Source organism: Physeter macrocephalus, chromosome 15, assembly GCF_002837175.3.
Source record: "Physeter macrocephalus isolate SW-GA chromosome 15, ASM283717v5, whole genome shotgun sequence".
Lineage (NCBI taxonomy): Eukaryota > Metazoa > Chordata > Mammalia > Artiodactyla > Physeteridae > Physeter > Physeter macrocephalus.
The window spans coordinates 44957143-44971202 of NC_041228.1; positions in this window are offsets into that span (position 1 = coordinate 44957143).

Sequence of the window (14060 nt, forward strand, 5' to 3'; positions counted from 1 at the left end):
AATACATGAAGCAAATACTAACAGAATTGAAGGGAGAATAGACAGTTCAACAATAATAATTGGAGATTTCAGTACCTCACTTTCAATAATGGATAGATGAGTAGGCAGAAGATTGGAGAGATTAGACTAGACTAGAAGGCTTGGACATTATATACCAACTAGACCTAATAGACATATATAGAGTATGCCACTCTAAAACAGCAGAATACACATTCTTTTCAAGTGCATATGGAGCATTCTCCAAGACAGACCTTATGTTATACCACAAAACATCTCCATAAATTTAAAAAAATTAAAATCACACAAAGTATGTTCTACACAACAATGGAATGAAATTATAAATCAATGACAGAAGGAAATTTAGAAAATTCATAATTATGTGGAAATTAAACAATACATTCCTAAATTGCAATAGGTCAAAGAAATAAAAGGGGAAATTAGAAGATACTTTGAGATGAATGAAAACAAAAACCAAATACAAAAATCATGGGATGCAGTTAAACTAGTGCTCAGAGGGAAGTTTGCAGCTGTAATCTGCTATATTAAAGAGAAGAGAGCTCTCAAATGAATAACCTAAATCTACCATAAGAAATTAGAAAAAGAAGGGCAAACTAAACCCAAAGCAAGCAGAAGGAAGAAAATAAAGATTAGTGCAGAGATAAACAAAATAGAGAATAGAAAACAAAAGAGAAAATTTTAAAACACAAAAGTATATTCTTTGAAAATATCAACAAAATTGACAAACATTATGACCAAGAAAAAAAATAAAGAATCAAATCACTCAAACCAAGAATGAAAGTGGGGTTATTACTACAAAGACTGATTGAAATAAAAAGGATTCAAAGAGAATACTACAGATTTTGGTATATCAACAAAGTAGATAACCTCAATGAACTGAGCAAATTCCTAAAAATGTACAATCTAATAAAGCTGACTAAAAAAGAAAATCTGAATAGACCTATAACAAGTAAAAAGATTGAGTCAGTAATCAAAAAACTTTCCACAAGAACAACAAAAAAGCCCAGGACCACATAGACTAACTGGAGGATTCTATAAAATGATTAAAGAAGGATTAACACTAATTAACTCTAAGGATTAACACCAATTAATACTAAGTCTCAAACTCTTCCAAAAAATAAAGAAGAGAATATTTCCTAACTCATTCTATGAAGCCAGTATTACTTTGATAATAAAGCCATACCAGAAGAATAGGAATAAGAATAAAAGGAGGAGAAAGAGAAGGAGGAAGAGGAGGAAGAGGGAGAAAAAACAGAGAACACTATAGACTGATATCAATTATGAACAAAGATGCAAATAGCTTCAATAGAATAGTAGCAAACAGAATCCAGCAGAATATTAAGAGGATTATACATGATAATTGAGATTTATCCCAGGAATTCAAGTTATTCAATGTATGAAAATCAATCAATGCAATAAGCCATGTTAATAGAATAAAGATTTTAAAGATACATGATCATCTTAATAGATGCAGAAGATGCATTGGAAAAAAATTCAACACTTTTTCATGATAAGAACTCTCAGCAATCTAGGAGTAGAAGGAAACTTCCTCAACCCGATAAAGGACATCTATGAAGAACCCAGCACTAACAACATACTTACTACGAAACACTGAAAATGTTACACCCCCAGGATCAAAAAAAAAGTCTGCTCTTTTTACTTCCTTTCAACATTTTACTGGAAATTCTAGCAAGAGCAATTAGGCAGGATAAATAGATGAAATACATTTGAATTGGAAAGGAAGAAGTAAAACTGTATTCACAGATAACATGATCTTTATATACAGAAAACCCTAAAGAATCCACAAAAAATAGTAGAGGTAATAAATAAATTCAATGACACTGCAGGATACAAAACTGATATACAAAAATCAGTTGTATTTCTATACTCTTGCAATGAACAATCTGAAAAATGAATTTAATAAAAAAAAATACATTTGCAATAGCATCAAAAAGGATAAAATGCCTAGGAATAAACTAAACGAAGGAGGCAAAAGACTTCCACATTGAAAACTACAAGACATTGCTAAAAGAAATTAAAGACACAGATAAATGAAAAGAGTTTTTGAATATCCAAGAAAGATGAGTGGTTAAATAAAATTAGTATGGGCATACAATGAAATATTGTTCAGATATTTAAAAAATGAAGTACTTATACTACAACATGGATGAAACTTGAAAACATGCTGAATGAAATAAGTCAATCACAAAGCACCGCATATTGTATGATACTTTTTGTATGCAATATCTCTCTAAACTAGGCAAATCCACAGAGCCAGAGAGTAGATTATTGGTTGCCAAGGTCTGGGAAGAGAAGGGAATGGAGATTAACTGCTTAATAGTTATGGGATTTCTTTTGGGGAGAGAAAAATGTTCTAGAATTATATAGTAGTGATGGTTGCACAGCATTGTAAGTATACAAAAAACCCCACTGAACTGTAGACTTTAATATGGTTAAAGTGATGAATTTTATGTTATGTAAATTTTATCTCAAAATTTTGTAAGTTTATTGGAGAAAATATGGCAAATATTTATTTTTGCCCTTGATTATCAGAATTAAAATATTATATTAAGTTAAATACATATAATAAACATATATAAATCTCCATGAATAAAGTAAATGATATAATTCTTAATTTTGCAACATCTAGGATTTTTTCTCATTAAAGGTAAAGAAATAGAAAATCCCTCATAGGCAGCTGCCTGAAGAAAAAGGAAAAGTAGGCTTTGCTGTTTAGTATGAGAAGTAGGGCATTCCTTTGAATTAAACAAATGTAAACATTTTTATCTCAAATCATTGGATTTCCAGAAATAATGAACTTTAACTATAGCTTTCAGTTATATTCATTTAAATTCAAACTTGGGACTAAAATCAAAACTCTTTCAAGTAAATTAAATAGACACACAAATTTATTCTATATCTTCAGCACTGGAGGTAGGGCTCCTTGATGTAACTAAATCTTTCATCATTTGGAGCCATTCTAAGAGTGCACTAATTGTACTTACACTGGAAACTTTCAGACAGTAATCCATGTGCTAGGATTCTCTTCCTTCAGTAAGATTACAGCTCTGCTTCAGCATGAATGTGCTTTCCCTCAGGGCTCACTAATGCCTTCAGTTGTTGCAGCATATCAAATTCCCTCTGAACTAGATTGTAATGAAATGCATGGTGCATCCTTCAAGATGGATTTATTTCAAGGTATTTAGCAGAGACTGAATGAAACAACATTGATAAAACAACCACACTAAAATTGATAGTATCTGATAATAACTTTTTTATCACCATCCATTCACTTGACAAATATTTGTTTAGCAGTTGTTCATTTTTTAGCTAGGCACTGCTCTTGATAAGGAGTTAAAGTTTAACACTCACTACTTTCAAGAAGACCACAGTACATTGAGGATATGATATAGAGACAAAAATAGAAATAATAATAATATAATGTAGCAAGTACAATGACAGAAATATGCCAGAGTGAGAACACAAGAGAGAAGCAAGTAGCATAACCTGGATGATGAGGGAAGGTTTCTAAGAAGAGTAAAATTTGTTTCTGTGGGTAAAACAGTTAACCAGAGAAAGAGGAAAAGGGAAAGTAATTCTAGACACAGGATAATAATTCATAAAGACACACAGGTAAGAAATAACATAGAGTGTAGGTAAATTGCAAGATACTTTGCAATGTTTCTAGAAAGGGTCAGACCAAGAAAAGCTTTGTATACCATGTTAAGAAGTTTAGCTATTATCATGTTGGTAATGGAAAGCTACTAAAGAGTTTTAAGAAGCAGCAAAGTACAGATTGATTTGTACTTTACACAGTACATCTCTGAAAGAATATGGGATTTGAGGGAATATACTAGCAAATTTTAGAATGAATAGTCTGTATGACACATATTCGAAGGATAATAATGAAAAGTTTAGAAATTCATAGCATATCTCTATGATGAATTAACAAAATTAAGAGGAATTCTTGGCATATACAGATGTGGGTTTAGAAACTGAGGAAGAATGACAGTTTTAAATCTAAGTACTGTTTCCTCAAAAGAAATTCTTTTCTGAGACAAGAGTAGATACCAAACTAGTTGTTAGACATTAAGCCTAGGATCAGGGTTTGGGATTGACCACTGCTATCATAAAATTTCCAATCTTTTGAAAAACAAAAAGGCAAGGAAGCCTAAACCTCATATATCAGGTCCCAGGTACTTGCCTTTGGTGGTGTCTATGGATTCCTCAATTCCAAAACAACACGCAATCCAATAAGTAACATTTGAATGGAGATTTTCCAATAAAGTTGAAGAGTTTAAAAAAAAAAAGCAAAACAAAACAATTAGCAGATAACTACAAAATGCAATCAACATGGTACTTTTTGTTTTGCTTTGTTTTAGACAGTTGTTTGGGACTGTATCTGATTGACGGTCAATGTTGTTATTACAAACATTGTAAAGACTGCAATGCATTGTAAAAAACCCACAGTACACAGCTATTTGGTAATGCCATCAATTGCTCTACAGCAAATTGTGAATATAGATATGTTCAGAGCACAAAGCAGAAAAGAGTTGAGATGAATCCCAGATAAAGCATAAAAGCATAGGCTTCTCTTTTTTTCTCTCCCCCTGAAAACTTTCATCTCATAAATTGAAACAGTGTCTTATTGTCCTGACCAAAATCCCTCTTTTTTCAGGAAAACACCATGAAAATTAACGTCTACTAACATCAATGTTGGTTTGAAGTAAAGAGTCTATTATAACTCCATTAGAGGAGAATTGCTTGTGGCATCAAATTACCGTGGGAAACGAGTCCATGCTCTGCCTTCCCATACACGCTTTGCTAAGACCCCGTAGAGAATCCATTAGTGGGACACAGAGTCCACTTTTCTTTGCCTTAGGAAAATAGTAACCTGTAATTTTTCTTTGCCCGAAGTTTTAAAAAGGCCATTCCTGGCTAAGTCTCATGCATGCTGTCAGAGTCCCATGTCCAACTCATAGTTGTCCTAGTTACCATCTGTACACCTTCTCAAAAAAAGAAGACACAGTGGAATCAGCCTTCCTTGTTTCACAGTATATCGAGGGGGCAAGGAATTCATTTTAGCTGAGCTCTCTTCCTTGATTTTCTTTTTCTGTTATAAATTTGATTTTAATTTTATAAAATAAGATTCTCAAATATTTGGTTTTACTTTAATATTAAGTATATTCTGTCATCAAAAATTTACATTTGATTTTGTGAGGTTTATAACAATGATATGGAAATTTAACTACACTGTTAAAACAGATTCTTTGTCATTAAAGAAGGCCATATTTTAATGGTCATAATATAATGTTCAAATACATGATATCAAAGTATCTCAGCCTGTTACTTTAAAAGATGACACAAAACATAAAAATGATTATTAAAGTAGGTCAAATATGGATTATGCTTACTTAAAGACACAATAATTTCTTGATTGTTTATGTTAATGGAGAAAAAAGATATAAATCTTAGATAAGGAGAGTCTGTATATTAAAAGGTACAATTTTAATTCAGTAGCTTAATACTTAACTCCATCAAATCTAAACCATGTTAAAGTTCATTGATGGGCTGATTTGAATCTCCTTTAGGTTAATAATTTTAAGGGCTTGGACTAGTGGTAAAGCAGCTGTGTTTTCCCAAGAGGGACTTCTGTCATATTTTTAGATACTTTCATAGTACATAATATTGCTTTTTCCTTCTCTAATGATTTATATATTCTTTTGAAGTGATAGGAGTTTGGTGGAACAAAAGAGGAAATACCACTAGACACATTGCTTTTGTTATGGGATTATTACTCATCATGTAACCTGATTTCACCTCTTGTGAGCTTTGAATCTTGGATAACTGCCCCTTTTGACCATATGGTATTGTCATTCAGGATGGAGGTAATGATTACATAGCAATAGGCTATAATGATGATCCAACAAAGAAAAGGCAAAATTCTAGATAATTTACATATCACCATGTATTCAACCAATGAATAGTTAATAGCAACAGCATTTGGCATAGCTCACTACTCCATTCTTCTTGAACTACATCATTCACTAGACCCTTTTACGTTCTCCTCCTTCCTTATTGTTCACTTAGCATTCTTCCTTGTCTCCATCTTAAATTTCCAATCTCTAAACAATGGAATGTCTTAGCATTCCATCCTGGCATCACTTCTTTCCATTATATACCAATAAACTCATGGTGGTCTCATCTTGTCCCGTGGTTTTCAACACGATCTTCATGCTAGTGACTTCAGGTTCATGAATCCAGCCTGACTTCTCCTTGAAATGTCTCCAACTGTCTATTAATATCCAATTCTGTTTTCTGACACTAATTCTTGATGTCTAAAAGGCATCTCAAAATTAACTTTTCTAAAACTAACTTTTTGATTCCTCTCCCTTAAACTTGTTTTTCCCTCAATTGTCCCTTGTCAATTAATAGCAATCTCATTCTTCTATTTAGAAATCTTCCTTGTTCCCTCTCTTTTTTTCACAGGGCAGATCTGATCCATTAACGAATCCCTCTGGTTCTACTTCAAAATAAATCCAGAATCCAATCAATTCTCACCAATACCACCATTAGTCCCTAGTCCAAGTCACCACTATTTTTTTTTTTTGGCCTGGATATCATAGTAGTCTGTAATTATCATTCCTGCTTACTCTGCTACTATTTATTTCTTACAAAGCAACCAGAATTGATCCCTTTCACAACAAGCTCAGATTATCATTATTCAGCTCAAACTTTCCAAAGTCAGCTCATTGTATTCAGCATAAATTCCCAAGTTTTGATTATTGCTTACAAGCTACATGATCAGGCTCCTGTTTATTTCTCTAGCTTTATCTCCTACCACTCTGATTACTCTCTCTGTCCTGATACATTGCTGTGTTGTCTTTCTCACTGCTCCTGGAATGTACCAAGCACAGTCCCATCACATGGCCTTTGCAATTGCTATTCTCTCTGCTTATGTATGTCTATTTATTTACATAAATATAGATAGATAAATATCACTGCATTACTTTATACAAGTTTTTGTTCAAAGGTTACCTTAAAAGAGAAACCTTCCAGGACCACTCTAACTAGAACAGCACACCCATCTATTATATGTTCATATCTTTTTACCTTGCTTATTTTACCTAGTAGTACTTCAGAACATTAACATTGAATAGATGTATTTGTTTATTGTGCCTCTCCCCACAGCCACAATGTACATCCCCTAAGGGCAGAAATTTGGTTTTATTCTCTGAAGAATCTTCAGTTTCAAGGGCAGTATGTAGTAGGTCTTAACAACAGCATCTGAGAGTAAATGAATTTGTTATACCTTATACTAGGGAACATGCTCTCCTGACTTCACGTTTAAAAGTATTTTTTAAAGATTTTCTGTTTAGAAGAAAGAAGTGTCAGCTTCCCAAGCTGTCTTTCAATTTCTCAAAAACCTGCTTAAAATATAAATGATTACATAAACTCTAAAAACAAGCCTGCTACTTTGGCAGAGAGACAACCATGGAATCTCTTGCCATTTATTTGCTAGTGCTGAATTTCTGTTTTTCAAACTATTAACTCCTTTGCTTGTAAAATTATTCACATAGAATCCCTCTCAGTTTTAAAACATTTGTTCAATTTTGTGGTCTATGATTGTGGCTATCTATACATCTTAATGTTTGCCCTTGAATGCTAGTAAATAAATCTTAAATCTTCATTAGCTAATCAGCCTACTTAGCAGCAATATTAAGTATCAGGCTTATGTATATGAAATAAGTATATTGCTCCTATAATTTTTAGGAAATATCTTATTTGTGTGGCCAGATATCAGTTTTCATTCAATATGTGATCCTTGGATTAAGGGTCTCAGCATATATGCACTTAAAACACATTTTCTCACTTATTACAACTGAACAAAGCAAATGAATAGATATCTCCTGTTGAGATATACATTCTGTAAAATCCTGCTTTGATTTGCAAGAACTTCCCAAATTCATCCAGAAGGTAAAAGGGATAAAAATATGTGAAAGAGTTTTCCATTATTAAAAAAAAAAGAAAACTGTAAAGTATTTGGGATTTCCTTATTCAAAAATTCAAGCTAACTCTCCTAGAATTCTCTGTCCCCTGCCTCTCCCTTCCTGGCGTTCATCACATTTTGGTAGAATTATATTCTCCTCACTTCGGTTAATTGTGGGAAAAAGCAAACATTGGCTTCCTTTTCAGTATTCAAATATTATATTATTATTGTCAAATATCCAGATTTAGCACCAATTTTTTCCCAGGTGTGTTTCATTCAAACCAAGAATATCTGCTTAGTGTTATCCATCACAAAAGAATAATTCACTTGGGTTTTTCCTCATACATACATTTCAGAATCAAACTGAATTTGTTTTTTGGCATATGACCAGTGGTTTATGTTCCAGATTTTTGACAGCATGTTCTTCTGGCTGCAGAGGAACTAAGAAAACCTTCATATAGAATTCTTACCCATAATCATATCTTTTATGATATGCCCACTTAAATATACTTTTCTGGAATAATTTCTTCAGCATGCTATGGATTCATGTACAATGTATGAACATTAGAACAATTTCCTTCAATATACATTTCTTCCTTCCAGTCCTGTGCCGTATTCTGGACACAATAAATTTGTGATCAATAAATTTACTTCCACATAAGTTATATACCACTTTGTCCATTGTTACTCTTTTCTGCTTTAATTAGTCAAATGTATTTTAATAAAATTTTGAAACAAGAAGTAATCCTTTAAATTTACCCACAGATTTATGGTTTCAGGCACTATTCCTTCTTTTAGGAAGATATGAGTTTCTATCTGAACGCTTTTTCCTTTAACCTGAAGAACCTTTTATAATTATTTTAATGCAGACCTCCTAGAGACAAATTCTATCAGATTTTGTTATTCTGAAAAGGTTTTATTTTACTTTCATTTTTGAAGGATTTTTTGCTGGGTATAGAATTCTAAACCAAATTTTCTTTTCTTTCAACTCTAGTGAAATCATCCGATTTTCTTCTGGCTTACATTATATGTAACAGGAATTAGGTAGAATTTCTTTATATTTGGTCTCTTATATGTAACAAGTCATTTCCTCTAAAGACTTTTTTTCATCATTTTTTTAAATTGGAGTATAGTTGCTTTACAGTGTTGTATTAGTTTTTTTTGAACAGCAAAGTGAATCAGCCACACATATATATATATCTCCTTTTCCTTGGATTTCCTTCCCATTTAGGTCACCACAGAACATTGAGTAGAGTTCCCTGTGCAATACAGTCTGTTCTTATTAGCTATCAATTTTTTATACATATTAGTGTATATATGCCAATCTCAGTTTCCCAATCCATTCCACCTCCCACCCCCTTGGTATCCATACATTTGTTCTCTACTTCTGTGTCTCTATTTCTGCTCTGCAATTCAGTTCATCTACACCATTTTTCTAGATTCCACATATATACGTTAATATACAATATTTGTTTTTCTCTTTCTGACTTACTTCACTGTATATGACAGTCTCTAAGTCCATCCACGTCTCTGCAAATGGCACTATTTTGTTCCTTTCTATGGCTGAGTAATATTCCATTTATATATGCACCACATCTTTATCCATTCCTCTGTTGATGGACATTTAGGTGGCTTCCATATCCTGGCTATAGTAAATAGTGCTGCAATGAACATCAGCGTGCATGTATATTTTTGAATTATAGTATTCTATAGGTATATGCCCAGGAGTGGGATTGTTGGGTCATATGGTAATTTCTATTTTCAGTTTCTTTAAGGAACCTCCATATTGTTCTCCATAATGGTTGTATCAATTTACACTCCCACCAACAGTGTAAGAGGGTTCCCTTTTCTCCACACCCTCTCCAGCATTTATTGTTTGTAGCTATTTTAATGGTGGCCATTTTGACTGGTATGAGGTGATACCTCCATGTAGTTTCGATTTGCATTTCTCTAATAATCAGTAATGTTGAGTATCTTTTCGTGTGTTTGTTGGCCAATTGTATGTCTTCTTTGGAGAAATGTCTATTTAGGTCTTCTGCCCATTTTCTGATTGGGTTGCTTGCTTTTTTGTTATTGAGCTGCATGAGCTGTTTTTATATTTTGGGGATTAATCCCTTGTCAGTTGCTTCATTGGCAAATATTTTTGCCCATTCTGAGAGTTGTCTTTTCATCTTGTTTATGGTTTCCTTTGTTGTGCAAAAACTTTTAAGTTTCATTAGGTCCCATTTGTTTATTTTTGTTTTTATTTTCATTACTCTAGGAGGTGGGTCAAAAAAAGATCTTGTTGTGATTTATGCCATAGAGTGTTCTGCCTAGGTTTTCCTCTAAGAGTTTTAGAGTCTCTGGCATTATATTTAGGTCTTTAATCCATTTTGAGTTTATTTTTGTTTATGGTGTTAGGAAGTGTTCTAAATTCATTCTTTTACACATAGCAGTTCAGTTTTCAGGGAAGGGTAAACTGGGACGAAGTCAGAGAGTAGAACTGACATATATACACTACCAAATGTAAAACAGGTAGCTAGTGGGAAGCAGCTGCATAGCACAGGGAGATCAGCTCGGTGCTTTGTGACCACCTAGAGGGGTGGGATAGAGAGGGTGGAAGGGAGGCACAAGAGGGAGGGATATGGGGATATATGTATACACATAGCTGATTCACTTTGTTATACAGCAGAAACTAACACAACATTGTAAAGCAATTATACTCCAATAAAGATGCTAAGAAAAAAAAGAGTGTTCTATGTTTTCTTAATAGAGCTTTATAGTGTCCAGCCTGACATTTAGGTCTTTAATCCATTTTGAGTTTATTGTTGTGTACGGTGTTAGGCAGTGTTCTAATAACATTGTTTTACATGTAGCTGTCCAGTTTTCCCAGCACCACTTATTGAAGAGACTGTCTTTTCTCCATTGTATACTCTCGGCTCCTAATTCATAGATTAGGTGACCATAGGTGCATGGGTTTATCTCTGGGTTTTTTATCCTGTTTCACTGATCTATATTTCTGTTTTTGTGCCAGTACCATGATGTTTTGATTACTTTAGCTTTGTTATAATCGGAAGTCAGGGAACCTGATTCCTACAGCTCCATTTTTCTTACTCAAGGTTGCTTTGGCTATTCAGTGTCTTTTATGTTTTCACAGAAATTGTAAAATTTTTGTTCTAATTCTGTGAAAAATACCATTGGTAATTTGATAGAGATTGCATTGAATCTGTAGATTGCTTTGGGTAGTATAGCCATTTTCACAATATTGATTCTTCCAGTCCAAGAACATGTTTTATCCTCCATCTGTTTGTGTCATATTTGATTCCTTTCATTGGTATCTTATAGTATTGTGAGTACAGGACTTTTGCCTCTTTAGGTAGGTCATTTCCTGGTGTTTTATTCTTTTTTTTTTTTTTTTTTGCAGTGGTAAATGGGATTGTTTCCTTAATCTCTCTTTCAGATTTTTCATTGTTAGTGTATAGGAATGAAAGAGATGTCTGTGTATTAATTTTGTATCCTGAAAATTTACCAAATTCATTGATTAGCTCTAGTAGTTTCCTGGTGACATCTTTAGTATTTTCTCTGTACTCTATCATGTCATCTGCAAACAGTGAATTTTACTTCTTCTTTGCCAATTTGTATTCCTTTTATTTCTTTTTCTTCTCTGATTGCCATGGCTAGGACTTCCAAAACTATGTTGAATAATAGTGGTGAGAGTCGATCTTAGAGGAAATGGTTTCAGATTTTCACCATTGAGAATGATGTTTTCTATGGGTTTTTCTTATATGGCCTTTATTATGTTGAGGTAGGTTCCTTCTATGCCCACTTTCTGGAGTTTTTATCATAAATGGGTGTTGAATTATGTCAAAAGTTTTTCTACATCTATGGAGATGATCATATAGTTTTTATTCTTCAATTTCTTAATATGGTGTATCTCATTGATCGATATGTGTATATTGAGGGATCCTTGTATCCCTGGGATAAATCTCACTGATCCTGCTGTATGATCCTTTTAATGTGTTGTTGGATTCTCTTTGCTAGTATTTTTTTTGAGGATTTCCATAGCTATATTCATCAGTGATATTGGTCTGTAATTTTCTTTTTTTGTGGTATCTTTGTCTGGTTTTGGTATCAGAGTGATGGTGACCTCATAAAATGAGCTTGGGAGTGCTCCTCCCTCACCAAATTTTTGGAAGAGTTTGAGAAGGATAAGTGTTAGCTCTTCTGTAAAAGTCTGATGGAATTCACCTGTGAAGCCATCTGGTCCTGGACTTTAGTTTGTCACAAGATTTTTAATCACAGTTTCAACTTCATTACGTATGATTGGTCTGTTCATATTTTCTTTTCTTCCTGGTTCAATCTTGGAAGGTTGTACCTTTCTAAGAATTTGTCCGTGTCTTCCAGGTGTCCATTTTATTGGCATAGAGTTGATTGTCATAGTCTTTTATGATCCTTTGTATTTATGTGGTGTCATGGTAACTTCTCCTTTTTCATTTCTAATTTTATTGATTTGAGTCCTCTCCTTTTTTTCTTGATGAGTATGGCTAAGGCTTTATCAATTTTGTTTATCTTCTCAAAGAACCAGCTTTTAGTTTCATTGATCTTTGCTACTGTTTTCTTCATTTCTATTTAATTTATTTCTGCTCTGATTTTTATAATTTATTTCCTTCTGCTAACTTTGGGTTTTGTTGTTCTTGTTTGTATAGTTGCTTTACATGTAAGTTTAGTTTTTTTATTTGAGATTTTTCTTTTTTCTTGAGGTAGGATCATATTGCTATAAACTTCCCTCTTAGACCTATTTTTGCTGCATCCCATAGGTTTTGAGTCATTATGTTTTCATTGTTATTTGTTTCTAGGTATTTTTTGATTTCCTCAAAAATCATTCAAATGATTTTGAATCTTCAGTGATCTCTTGGTTAGTTAGTAACATATTGTTTAGCCTCCCTGTGTATTTGTTTTTTACAGTTTTTTTCCCCTGTAATTAATTTCAAATCTCATAGTGTTATGGTCAGAAAACATGCTTGATACAATTTCAATTTTCTTAAATTTAATGAGGCTTGATCTGTGACGTAAGATGTGATCTATCCTGAAGAATGTTCTGTGTGCACTTGAGAAGAAAGTGTATTCTGCTGCTTTCAGATGGAATGCTCTATAAGTAGCAATTAAGTCTATCTTGTCTAATGTGTCATTTAAGGCTGGTGTTTCCATATTTATTTTCTGTCTGGATGATCTGTCCATTGTTGCTCATGGGGTATTAAAATGCCTCACTACTGTTGTGTTACTGTGATTTCCCCTTTTATGGCTGTTAGCATCTGCTATGTGTATTGAGGTGTTCCTATGTTGGGTGCATAAATATTTACAATTGTTATATCTTCCTCTTGGATTGATCCCTTGATCATTAGGTAGTTTCCTTCTTTGTCTCTTGTAATAGTCTTTGTTTTAAAGTCTATTTTGTCTGATATGAGTATTGCTACTCCAGCTTTCGTTTGATTTCTATTTGCATGGAATATCTTTTTCCATCCCCTCACTTTCAGTCTGTATGTATCCCTAGGTCTAAAGTGGGTCTTTTGCAGACAGCATATATATGGGTCTTGTTTTTGTATCCATTCAGCCAGTCTGTAAGTTTTGGTGGGAGCATTTAATACATTTACATTTAAGGTAGCTATTGATTTGTAAGTTCCTATTACCACCTTTTTCCTTGTTTTTTGTTTGTTTTTTAGGTCTTTTTTCTTCTCTTGTGTTTCCTGCCTACAGAAGATCCTTAGCATTTGTCGTAAAGCTGGTTTGGTGGTGCTGAATTCTCTTAGCTTTTCCTTGTCTGTAAATCTTTTGATTTCTCTGTTGAATCTGATTGAGATCCTTGCTGGGTAGAGTAATGTTGGTTGTAGGTTTTTCCCTTTCATCCCTTGAAATATATCCTGCCACTCCCTTCTGACCTGCAGAGTTTCTGCTGAAAAATCTGCTGATAACCTTATGGGGATTCCCTTGTATATTATTTGTTACCTTTCTCTTGCTGCTTTCAATATTTTTCCTTTGTATTTAATTTTTGTTAGTTTGATTCATATGTGTCTCA